Source organism: Cololabis saira, chromosome 4, assembly GCF_033807715.1.
Source record: "Cololabis saira isolate AMF1-May2022 chromosome 4, fColSai1.1, whole genome shotgun sequence".
NCBI classification, from domain to species: domain Eukaryota; kingdom Metazoa; phylum Chordata; class Actinopteri; order Beloniformes; family Belonidae; genus Cololabis; species Cololabis saira.
Window position 1 is genome coordinate 48,356,396 of NC_084590.1, and position 13,667 is coordinate 48,370,062.

Genomic DNA, 13,667 nt, shown 5'->3' on the forward strand with positions numbered 1-13,667 from the left:
ACTTCTCTCACTGAACGACAGAAAGTGGGGACATATAAGATTATAAGGGGAAGAAAGAAAAACTGCAAAACTGTTCAATTGTTAAGATGTGTTTATATTCATTTATTATAAAAATGTGTTGAGACAATTAACAAAGAAAAGGGGAAATTCAAACTGCTGGTAGAGAAATAAAATAAGATAGCATTTGAAAAATAAAATAAAATCTATTTTATTTTTAAGAGAAAAAAATATGTGTAATTGAAGTTACACATGTTAATGGGCAAATACCGGTATGTACTTTTTTAATATAACAGTCAGATGCAGATGTTGATACAACTATGAGGCTACTTGAATATATATATATATATATATATATATATATATATATATATATATATATATATATATATATATATATATATGTAACCGCTGTGTACCCGTCCCACCAAGAATCCACATTTAGGCTGGACTGGATGATGAGGCTTTTATTCTGGCAGCTGCAATGAGTGAGACAATACACACCAACACGATGTGATTAGCACCTCCACTGGGTTTCAACATCATTAGCAGCAAGCTGGAAACTGCTAACAGCATATTAAATAAAGTGCATTTCAAAAGAAAAATCATTAGAATAAAATTGACATACATTTTAACAAAATACTTTTACCAGGTGATCGTATAGTGGCTTTAAGTTTTACAATGAATTTAACTAAACATATTTTTAAGTTTAATTTCAACCAACATCATCCTTTTTAAATATTTATGAAAATAGAAAAATATAACAAAAAATTGGCAGTTAAAATAAATAACCAAATTGCCTTAAACCAGCAAATACATCAGACTACATGAATAACAGCAATGATATTGCTTAACAGTATGAGCCTGAAAATGTGACTTAAAATAATATAAAACGGAGCAGAACAATTTACCTGCAATGAGTGAGACAATACACACCAACACGATGTGATTAGCACCTCCACTGGGTTTCAACATCTATACAAATACAAAATACAAAGTTCGGCAAAACCAAGGTAAATGACGACAGAAACAAACAAAAACACACCGAAATTGCATGGTAACTTCTGTTACATGACTGTGTATGTTACAAGGTTTATCACGTTAGTTTTAAAGGTATTGTGACATCATTTTTAACATGCTTTTAACACTATTAAAAGTCTTGGCCAACATCCCTCAAATGTGTCTAAAAGAGTGTAACAAGAAAAACTTCACTCTAGTACTCTTTTCCTGGCTTTTTATTACAGTGTTTTTTTGCGCCGTGAAAAATGCTTCCTTTCCCCCCTTTCCTGTCAATCATTGCTCCGCTCCTCCTCCAAACCTCCTCCAGCCCAACCATACGCTCACAGCGGCGTCGGAGCGACAGGCGAAGCATGCACGGAAGAGCAGCAGGGAGAACCACAGCAAACAATCATAAAAATAAAGGCATGCAAGCAGCACTGTCCCCTTATCTTAAGTCCAGTCAGTGGCCGCGGGTCTTCTTAGCAGTTTTCCTCCGGTGATTAGAACAAAAGACGCTCTAAACAGCTCCGTGTTAAGCCTCATTTATGGTTCCGCGTTAAATCGACGCAGAGCCTACGCCGTAGGGTTCAGCGTATGGTGCGCGTCGCAGCGTAACCCTACGCCGTGGGCTCTGCGTCGGTGTAACGCGGAACCATAAATCAGCCTTTATGGTGCGCTGGAGAGGAGAGGAGACAGGGAGCTGGGTGGAGGGGGCGGTGATTTAGCGGGCCGTTACGTAACGGCCCGCCACCAAACCAGGTGCGCCGTTTTTGCACAGTTATGCGGAAAATCCCAGAAAGCACACAATACACTGAATGTTAAAAGTTCGTTGTTTTTTGGGTGTAATTGATGTCAAGACACCCAACAAAACACAAAAAATCAAGAAAAATGTGTTTTTCATGTCACAATCCCTTTAATGCAGTTATTAAAACCTTTTTGCAGAGCATCAAAAGTTCGTGGCTTACCATTAGCAGCAAGCTGGAAACTGCTAACAGCATCCGGTTTCCGGTCATAAAAATAAAAGCCCTGAACCGAACTTTACTTTGTACCAGCAGATGGCGCTGTTGGACCCGTCATTGCAGTACACATCCACAGATTATTTCAGCAGGAATTTCAATAAAACAAAAGATATTCTTACACCCGTTACATACACCCCCCCTGAAATTCTGCTAAATATGGGAGTGCAGCATTTGATACAAAAACAAAATTACACACAAAAGTGCATATACTGAAGGAAACAAAAAAACAACACAAAAATTGTGTATTACAAGGAACAAAACTGAAGTGCATGTCAGTTCTAAAACTCTCCCAAAAAGGAGTGTGAAAAGAAAGGAGGCGATCAAACTCCTAACTAAACACAGACTCAAAGATGCCTGTTACACCTCTGAAATACAAAACATTGTTCCTGTAGTTTCAAGTACTCACATAGGCACTAATTCGGGTACATACTCAAAACCCTGTCACTCAAACTGAAAGTGCATCTCTAAAGAACCGAAACAAGGAGCTAGCAGACACTGCAGGCACAGAATTGTCACCTACTATCTGGTCATTCATCTGACAGATAAGACGACCGGGAGGTTTGATGGACCCGCGATCCCTAAGGCCATAACGGCCAGGCTGTGTGCAAATAACCTGAGCCAGAGGGCCTGGAACATCTAAGTCTGGACAGTCGGCATCAGGAACGGCCGTCTCACAGGTGTCAGTGTCAGGGGAGACAATGTCTGTGTGGTCAGTGTTCAATGGGGTCACATCTGGTTGGACAGTGTCAATAGGGGCCATATCTGAGAGGACCATGTCTTCAGAGCACCGTGGTTGGCCTTCTGTACCGTCAATTGCAGTATGGTCAACATCCGGTTCGGGGACGTGCTGACTTCCCTGACTGGACGTTTCATCTGTGAGCGAGCAAGACTGGGCAACATCAGATATGCGGTTGAGTGAGTCATCCTCTTCTGAATGAACTTCTTTTTCACCCGACTGCATCAGCCAGTTGACTGTACGGACGTCACTGTCTTCCACTGCGTCAGGCACATCAGGGTGTACGTCATCGCCACGCACAGCAGCGTCACACACCGAGCGTTCGGATTCGCTGTCCAGATCTCCCTCACAGGGCAAGAAGCTAACAGAGAGCAGCAAATTCCTGTGAACGACCTTCTCTCTGCCTGACAGGCAATCCTTCACTCTATAGACATTGAGGTCAGGCTTGACTGATATGACTTCATACGGGGTCGATTCCCACTTGTCCGCAACCTTGCGTTTCCCTGGGACACCTCTGTTGGCAATCAACACTCGGTCTCCGACGACGAGGGGTGAGCCTTTGGCCTTGCGGTCATATAGCTTGGCATGGCGAGTCTGTTCTTTGAGAGTGTTCCTCTGCACAATCTGAGCAGCCTCATGCAGATCCTTCTTTAGGTGGGTCACAAAGTCAGAGCGGCTGACAACAGCATCATTGGTGACAGCATGCTGAAACATGACGTCGACAGGGAGACGAGGGATCCTCCCAAACACTAGGTAGAATGGTGCAAACCCTGTCGTCTCATGCTCCGTGCAGTTGTAGCAGAAGGTGAGCTGCTGCAGCATTTGTGGCCACTTTGCTTTGTGCTGAATGGGAAGGGTCCTGATCATACCTCCCAATGTTCTGTTAAACCGCTCTGTGACACCGTTTCCCATGGGGTGATACGGAGTCGTATGGGATTTCTGTACCCCAGCCATCTCCAGAAGCTCCTTGATCAGCTTGCTCTCAAAATTGGCTCCCTGGTCAGAGTGGATACGCCGAGGGAAACCATAGATGAGGAAGAAGTCGTGCCAGAGACGGCGAGCAACTTGCTTGGCAGTTTGATTCTTGCAAGGGAAAGCGTGTGCCATCTTGGAGAAATGATCAGTTATGACTAGAACATCGACAGACTTGTTCCCTTGTTCAGCAGTCCAAAAGTCTACGCAGACCAACTCCATTGGCTCAGAGGTGACTATGTTCTTGAGTGGTGCACGGCTGTGTGGCTCAGGCGTCTTTCCCACTATGCAGCGCTGACAGGACTGAACATAGTTCACAACGTCACGTTCCATGCCATTCCAGAAGAACCGTTGCCTCACCAGAGACAAAGTACGGTTCCGGCCCTGGTGACCCGCCGAGTCATGGAGACCCTGGAGGACTTTTTGCTTCAATACGTCAGGCACTACGAACTGGAAGATCCTGTTGGACATGCGGGGATCTTTCCTTATTTTGTACAACATGCCATTCTGTATGGTGAGTCTGCTCCAATGCTTCAGTAGTTTTATCACACTACGTGACTCAACAGCTCTCTCACGCTTGGTAGGTCTCTTGTGTCTTTGCACAAAGTACATGGCTCTGCTTATTGTGCTGTCGTGTTCTTGTAGACCAACAAGCTGACTCTGTGGTAGTGCAGTCGACTGATCTTCCTTCTGCAGAAGACTGAAGGCAGCACCCGTCCCCATCACTTGACTCACACCGCCAGTGGACTGAGCACTGAGGACAGCAGCGACTTCTTCTGAAGCCACAGAACCATTCGTGTCTGGTGGAACTGCTTCCTGCACTGGCTTGTCTGACGCCTCACCGCCTCCGTCTACAACAGCTTGGCAATTGTTGGACACTCTGAACACCTCTTGCACAGTTCTGTCGCTCACACCGTTGACCTGGTCCAACAGTGACGCATAAGGCTCGGTCACAAGGCGATGACCCACACACGACTGGACAAACGGCTCACGGCTCAAGGCGTCGGCTACGATGTTCTTTGGGCCGGGAATGTACTTCAGGTCAAAATCGTACGCAGCCAGCTTCGCCACCCACCGCTGCTCACACGCATCAAGTCTGGGTTTGGTCAAAATGTATGTCAGCGGGTTATTGTCAGTCCACGTGGTGAAGTGTCTTCCTTTCAACCAATGGCTGAATTTGTCACACACTGCCCACTTTAAGGCAAGAAATTCAAGCTGGTGTGCAGGGTAGTTGAGCTGGGAGCGAGAGAGAGTCCTACTTGCAAAGGCGACAGGTCTGGCTACCTTTTCACCAGGTGGCAGCTGTGACAGGACGGCTCCAATCCCATCGAAGGACGCGTCGACAGCCAGAATGAACGGGGCATTGAAATCTGGGTGGGCCAGAGTGACACTAGTCATGAGGTCGTGTTTCAGTGTCTCAAACGCGTTCTGGCATGCATCGGACCAATCAGCAGACGTCAGTTTCACTTGACCTTTCTTCAAAGGTTTGCGACCCCTCTTGTGCTTCTGCTGAGCACCAGGTTCAGCTGTGAGCCTGAATAGTGGCTTCGCCTTCGCAGAACATCTCTCGATGAAGCTTTGATAATACATCACCATGCCTAGATACGATCTGATTTTACTAGGGCACGGCGTCTTTCCATCGGACTCCATTAGGTCGGTAACCTGTAGGTCGTTTATCGCCCTCACCTTCTCAGGGTCTGTCCGAACTCCATCCTCACTGATGACATGCCCGAGAAACTTTACAGTCCGTCTGAGGAAAAAGCATTTCTTGGGTGCGAGCTTGAGGTTGTGTTCCTTGAGGCGGGCAAAAACCATGTGCAGGCGTTGGAGTGCAACTTCCTCTGTAGGCGCAAACACCATCAGGTCGTCGAGGTAACACAATAGGCTCGTGAAATTCTCGTCGCCGAATATCGACATCATCATCCTCATAAATGTTGCCGGACTATTGCATAGTCCCTGAGGGAGACGGTTGTACTCATGAAGTCCGAAGGGCGACGAGAATGCTGTGTACTTCTTGTCATCAGGGTGCAAGGGGACATTATAGAAGCCTGATGTCAGGTCCATCGTGGAGAAAAGGGCATTTCCACCAAGTGCGGCCAAAGCATCAGCTTGATGCGGCAGTGGGTAGGCATCCTTTATGGTCCTGGCATTAAGCCATCTGAAGTCAGTGCACACTCTGAGTTCTCCATTCCGCTTCCATATGAGAACAAGCGCAGATGCATATTCGCTAGTCGACTTCTGAATAATTCCTTTCTCTTCCATCTCGTTCAGAGTCGTCCTCAGTTTCTCATACTGGCTCGGTGGTATGCGCCTGTAGGGTAGACGGAACGGTTTGTCATCAACAAGATGGATACGATGCACAAACTCCTTAGCCTCTCCACAGTCCATCTTATGGCGAGAGAAGATTGACTCGTATTGTTCGATGATGTGAAGGAGCCTGTCTTTCCACTGCAACGAAACCTCGCATGACTTCAGGTCAATGTCTTGCAGTCCCAGAGCTTCCAATGTACGTATCATGTCCTCTTCTGACCTAGGTTGGACATCCTCACTCTGTACACTCTGCACATTGCACTTGACCTCCTCTGCACTGGGCAGGTCCTCCACTGCAATACAGGGAGACACATCCGCAATTTTCATGTTTCTTTTCAGCACCACAGCCCTGTCTGTAGGATTAAGGACTTTAACAGGCACCCATCCATCTCCCCAGAGCGGAGTGACAACCCGTCCGACAAGGACTCGCTTGGGACCGGCTTTAGACTGGGTGGGCTCAACGACCACTGTACTGCCTGCTGACATCACAGCTGACTCAGGTAACTTGCCCCAAATAAGGTACTCAGTTCGTGGATTCAGTGTCACACAACTCTTGACTTTCACTGTCCCCACCTTATCTGGAATGCAATCACCTCTCCACCTCTCCGTGTTAGAAAGCATTGACAGGAATTGACTGTGGTCATCGGTCAGACCATTGTCGGGTGTGGAAACCAGTCTCCAATAGCCGTCAGTGCCCTTCAGTTGAGTCAGAATATGCTTGATGGCATTGCTGCCAAGGATCATCTGTTCTGTCTGGCCTGGAACAACCATTACTGGCATTATCATTTCGCATCCGTAAACGGTGACGTAAATGTCATACATGTCTCTGGGGGAAACGTGGTGTCCACCGCAGCCTATAATGACATAATCATCAGCTGTGTATCTTACTATGTCAGGGAATTGCTGCAGCAGGGACTTGGCAGCCGACTCACTTACTGTACAAGCCATCGACCCGCTGTCTAACAGCGCTCTGAAAGTGGGGCCATCTTTCACAAGTACAGGTGTATAGAACAGTTCGTCAGTCTCTGCTATTCTCTGGAACCCCTGAAAAATCAGTTTCTTTGACGGAGGTATGGTGCTGCTGTAGAACTCATAGAGGGATTGATTATCTTGCATGTCAGGCGTCACATTAGTGGTGGGAGGTATATCCGGCTGATCTGCACTGTCCTCCCCTGCGCGCAGACCAGTCAGTTTCCCTGAGACTGTGGGACAGCTTTCTTTAGTGGACAGTCACGCCGAGAATGCCCTGTTGCATGGCAGTGAAAACAAAGCTTCTTCTCCCGGCAATGAGAGAAAGCACTGTGTTCATCATCTTTGCAAATAATGCATGGCTTGTCAGTGAAACCATCAATTCTGTCTTCAGGTCGCCTGATTTGAGTTCGCCTTCTCACCTGAGACTGGTTAGAGGCACCACGCAGCAGAACCTTCTCCAACATACCAATCACGTCTGCTAGAGGGACATACTGTGGGCTCGGTGTCTGAGGTGGCTCGTGACTGCTGTGTGCAGGGGCTGGACTATGGCACACCTCAGCTTTGTGTATGGCAACATCCATCCTCTTCACAGGTTGCACTGGGGAAGTTGCTTTGTAACTATTCTCAGCGTGGTACTCATTCAGCACCTCCAGTACTTCACACGCTGACCACTTGTCGATGGTTTTGGATCTGAAAGTGAGGGCCAGGTCTTTGCAGGGACAGTTCCTAATAAACATGCGGGTTACCTCTGTTTCAGGGTTGTCCAGTGTCTTGCCCTGCTCTCTCAGGCAGTCAGCGGCGAGGTCAGCTGCTCTGTTTAGTCTCAGCCAGTAGTCATAGGGGTCTTCCTGGTCTTTGGGCAAAGTCGAGTAAAAGTCAGCTAAAGGGACAGCAGAGTACTTAGTACAGCTAAAGTGCCTCCTGAGGAGACCATAAATCATGTCAGGGTGGGCATGGATGTCAATATTGCTGTTTCTAATGCCAAACCTAACTACATCTTTAGCTCTTCCCCTCAAATGCATAATGATTTCTTCGGCCTGTTCTTCAAGCCTCACATTACTCTTCTTAATGAATGTTCTCATTAGATCTTCCCACTCATGTACTTTAATCGAGTCTGAGCCATCCCCAATAAATGACGGTGGTTCCTTAACTTTTCTCTGTGTAACAACCTGAACCTGTGATACATCTGACACATGACTAGGCCGATCCAACATGTTTGCTACACCTTGTGTGGCAGCAGCGCTGGGAGCTACCATACTGTGTGACTGCATATGCGACAAGATGCTGTCAGCCAACTGATGTCCTATTTCCTGAATAATAGTTTTCATCTGGTCAGCTACGCACTCAGAACTGTCACTTGTGGGATTCGGCGTAGATGTGAGTCTGACCTGAGGTGTAGGTGGGCTGGTGTGTTGGTCAGCTGCATCATGGGCGCTGGCACTAGAAACTGCCTGTACTGTGTGTGTAGCAACACCTGGGGTAGGACTACCAACAGAAAAAGGGATGGGCGTAAGCAAGCCCCTGCCCCTGCCCCTACCAATGTGAAAGGTCGCGCCAAAGCCCGGAGATAATGCATTACCCTGAGTAAACATGTTTCAAAAATGTTCAGAAAAAAAGAGTTCAGTACACCTCAATATGCAAAATCATCAACAGAAAAAAATAGTAAATAAGTCAAAATAACAAAATAAATCAGCAGTATGTGTGACACGTTACTGTTATGGCACACAAAGTTAACTGTGTCACTGTGACACTGCACAGTAATGAGCTTCACTATTATGCTCGCTACCCGTGTAAACTGAAACCTCAAATATTACGAGCAGATGGCCTCATGGAGTGATGTGGCAGGCAGGACGTCACCGGTTCGACGAGCTTGATAGAAGTCACGAGTCACGGCACCAATGTAACCGCTGTGTACCCGTCCCACCAAGAATCCACATTTAGGCTGGACTGGATGATGAGGCTTTTATTCTGGCAGCTGCAATGAGTGAGACAATACACACCAACACGATGTGATTAGCACCTCCACTGGGTTTCAACATCATTAGCAGCAAGCTGGAAACTGCTAACAGCATATTAAATAAAGTGCATTTCAAAAGAAAAATCATTAGAATAAAATTGACATACATTTTAACAAAATACTTTTACCAGGTGATCGTATAGTGGCTTTAAGTTTTACAATGAATTTAACTAAACATATTTTTAAGTTTAATTTCAACCAACATCATCCTTTTTAAATATTTATGAAAATAGAAAAATATAACAAAAAATTGGCAGTTAAAATAAATAACCAAATTGCCTTAAACCAGCAAATACATCAGACTACATGAATAACAGCAATGATATTGCTTAACAGTATGAGCCTGAAAATGTGACTTAAAATAATATAAAACGGAGCAGAACAATTTACCTGCAATGAGTGAGACAATACACACCAACACGATGTGATTAGCACCTCCACTGGGTTTCAACATCTATACAAATACAAAATACAAAGTTCGGCAAAACCAAGGTAAATGACGACAGAAACAAACAAAAACACACCGAAATTGCATGGTAACTTCTGTTACATGACTGTGTATGTTACAAGGTTTATCACGTTAGTTTTAATGCAGTTATTAAAACCTTTTTGCAGAGCATCAAAAGTTCGTGGCTTACCATTAGCAGCAAGCTGGAAACTGCTAACAGCATCCGGTTTCCGGTCATAAAAATAAAAGCCCTGAACCGAACTTTACTTTGTACCAGCAGATGGCGCTGTTGGACCCGTCATTGCAGTACACATCCACAGATTATTTCAGCAGGAATTTCAATAAAACAAAAGATATTCTTACACCCGTTAATATATATATATTTATTGTGATGTTCTGGACCTTCGCTTGAGTACATTTTCTCTAAATGGACCTCTTAAAGTTGAATACCCCTGCTATACAGTGTTAATATTTAACGGGCCCCGGGCCACTCTGTACTGAAAAAATTGGGCCCCAAGGTCAGAAAGGTTAAGAACCCCTGGTCTAAGTGACTTGGAATGGTTGTTGGTAACAGACGGGACATACAGTGACTGAGACATCTCTAATCTTTCTCTCATCCAAAGACAGTTGAGTTTAGAGGCTCTGCTGGGATTTGAACCCAGGATCTCCTGTTTACTAGACAGGTGCTTTGACCAACTAAGCCACAGGGCCTCTGTAACCTCTCACTTACCTCGTCTCCATGGTGATTTCTCTCACCAAATACAACCGGGACCTCACATACTAACGTTGCATAACCCCCCCTCCAAAAAAAAAAAAAAACTAAATAAAGTGTTGTACATCATGTTCACGTTTCTTTTACTCATGTCAGGATGTAGTAAAATCCACTTTGAGTAGATTTGGGTACACAAACTATCATTTTACAGTTTCTAACTATAAAGTAGTAAAACCAGCTTTTATACACCAAAATATATTCCCCTAAATCTCCTGAAGTCAAGAGATATTATCCAACCTAAGACATACTACCACCTGAACACAGCACCTTGAACAAGAGAGATAATCCAACCTAAGACATACTACCACCTGAACACAGCACCTTGAACAAGAGAGATAATCCAACCTAAGACACACTACCACCTGAACACAGCACCTTGAACAGCTCAGCCATCATACCAGACCAGCCTTTCATAGCAGAAGCTCTCAGACGTGATAGGCATCATGGAAGACTTTTTAAGAGACCTTTTTAAGTGAGGTCACACTTAGTTTATAGTTTAGTTTATTGTTTTGCACAGTTTTTAAAAAATATACAGGAAATATCAATGATAAACACTATAGGTGCAGGAAGAGGCAAAAAAACCCAATGGGCTTATTTGAAGCCTCCACCGAAGATATTAAAATTTCATGTCAAGATTAACATACAAAAAACAGAAAGTAAAACTACACAAAAGTGATGGCAAACTAATAATGCAATATATAAATAATAAAGAATAAAGACAAAAAAATAAGTGTATGTGAGTGTGCATGGGATATTGTTTTTACAACTTATATTATATTGACTCCTGAGCAAATAAGACTGTACATGTCACTATGAGTGAAACACAAAAAAAAACAAAAAAACAAAAAGAACATAGATACATAAACAACAATACATTGAGGAAACAGTTACAAAACAGCAGTCAAATTTAGGAGGATGAAGATCTGAGGATTGTCCAGTTGAATAAGAATGAACCTGTGAATTTAATTTAAAGTAAGTCTTGAACTGTCCAGGAATATTCCCTTCACTTGAATTTAGCTTATTAATAAAAACGCATATCTGAAAAATATTGATATCATAAATAGTAAGAATCTGGAGTTTGTGAAATAAAGGAGTAGATGAAGCGTGTGACTCTGATCGAGTTGCAATCCTAACAAAACGTTTCTGTAGGACCAGAATTTTGTGAAGATTTGTAGGAAAAGTATTTGCCCAAACTATATTACAATATGAGAGATAAGGATAAATTAAACTATAATAAAGTGTAAGGAGACAACTCGTCGTGACAAGATGACTAACACGCCTTATAATGCCAATGGATTTATTGATTTTTTTGGTGACCCAATCAATTTGTTCTTTCCAACTCAAACTCTCATCAACAATAATACCCAAGAATCTTGTAGTTGACACCTGAGGCATACTAACAGACTCAATATTAATTTTGGATGAATCCTTAGGGTATGATTTTTTGCCACTAAAAATTATGAAATTTGATTTCTTTATATTCAAAGATAGTTTATTTAATCTGAACCACATAGCATAGGCAGTTAAACCGGCATTGGCATCCTTAATCAGTGAGTTGAAGTTTGAATGAGAGAGGACTAAGGTTGTGTCATCTGCGAACATTATTGGACAAAGGAAATTTGAAACATTAGCCAAATCATTAATATAAATAAGAAATAATAATGGTCCAAGAATGGACCCCTGCGGGACTCCACAAAGTAATCTGGCCTTATTGGAATAGCAACCATTAACACAAACAAATTGCTTTCTATTTGAGACATAATTTTTTAACCATTTGTATGCAGTATCGTGAAAACCGTACTTATGTAACTTATCCCTTAAAATTTGATGGTTAACAGTATCAAACGCCTTTGAAAGGTCGATAAAGATACTACAGGTAAATTCATTATTCTCAAGTGCAGAGGTAACTTTGTCAATAAGGTGAAGCAGAGCCATATAAGTAGAGTGATTTTTCCGAAAACCATACTGATGTTTGTAGAGAACTGAATTAGAATCTAGATGAAAAAGAATCCGTTTATAAATAATTTTCTCTAATATTTTTGAAAAACATGGCAAAATAGAAATGGGTCTATAATTATTGAAACAACATGGGTCATCAGCTTTAAACAGAGGAATAACTTTTGCAATTTTTAAATCTTCTGGCACAATGCCTGTTTTCAAAGACAAGGAAAAGATATAAACAAGTGGCTGCAGTATTGTCTGTTTCACCTGTTTGACAAGGAATGCAGGTATATTGTCATGACCGGCTGAAGATGTTTTCAGTTCATCAATTATGTCACTTATTTCTTGAATATTTGGGAGCTTGAATGACGAAATAATAGGAACATTTTTAGAAATAAAATCCAGTGGATTACCATGACAAGTAGAAATTTTATTTGACAATTCATAACCAATATTAACAAAAAAAATCATTAAATCTTTGAGCTATATCAAATGGATTGTTGAAAGAATTTTCCCCATCCAAGAAAACTGAAGGGAGCTCTGGGGTAGTCCTTTCTCTTTGCAACAACTGATTTATTACTTTCCACATGGTTTTAATATCTTTTGAACAACTATTGAATTTTTCACTGAAATATTTCTTTTTTGCAAGCCTAATGGAGTGAGTATATTTATTCCTATAGGATTTATAAACACCATGGGTAAGAGGAGTAGGATTTGAGACATATTTTCTGTACATTTTATTTTTTTTTCTCAACAGCTTCAGTAAATCAACTGAAAACCAAGGCTTGTTAAAGGCTTGACTGTATTTCTTAGTAGAACTGCCAATTGGAAAACACTGATAAAAACTAAAGCTAATAATGTTCATAAAACTTTTATATGCAATTTCAACATTATTTTGCTCATAAAGATCATCCCATGAGATACTAGCAAGCATGTCTTTAAATTTAGAAATATTAGACTTGCTCATAATCCTTTTGTACATTGTTTTCTTGGCATGTTTAACTCTATTAACATTAATTAAAGAGTACTGGAAAATGGGGAAATGATCTGACAAATCTGAATACAAAACCCCTGATTTCATTCCTCTACTCAAAGAGTTAGTTAAGATGTTATCAATTAAAGTTGCCGAATTTTCTTTAACTCATGTAGATCTATGAATAAGAGGGAAAAAGTAATTAGAATAAAGAATATTTAAAAAATCCCCAGTGAGAGTATCTAAATTATTTTTAAAAAGGTTTATATTGAAATCTCCTAAAATGAAACAGAGTTTATCCTCTTTGCTTATAAGGTCAAGAGAACTGGACAGACTTTCATTAAAATCTTTGATAACAGAGTCAGGTGGGCGGTAAATAACACCAACAATAAAATTTTTTCCACCAGAGAGACAAGAGAGCTCCAAAAAGACCGATTCCACCTCAGCCCTATCTGATTTCAGAGAGAGATCATTCCTAATTTTAAATTCATAGTCACCATGAATAAACAGA

General features: G+C 42.3%; 1 protein-coding gene and 1 non-coding gene across 2 annotated transcripts in view; one reads left to right on the forward strand and one right to left on the reverse strand.

Annotated features, from left to right (window-relative positions):
* Nucleotides 1-13,667, forward strand: part of LOC133442073 (gastrula zinc finger protein XlCGF26.1-like) — a 55,792-nt gene that overhangs the window by 34,622 nt on the left and 7,503 nt on the right. The gene's annotated exons all lie outside the window — the stretch shown is intronic.
* On the reverse strand, nucleotides 10,108-10,181 carry trnat-agu (transfer RNA threonine (anticodon AGU)). The gene has a single exon. It is a non-coding gene; the product is annotated as a tRNA-Thr (tRNA).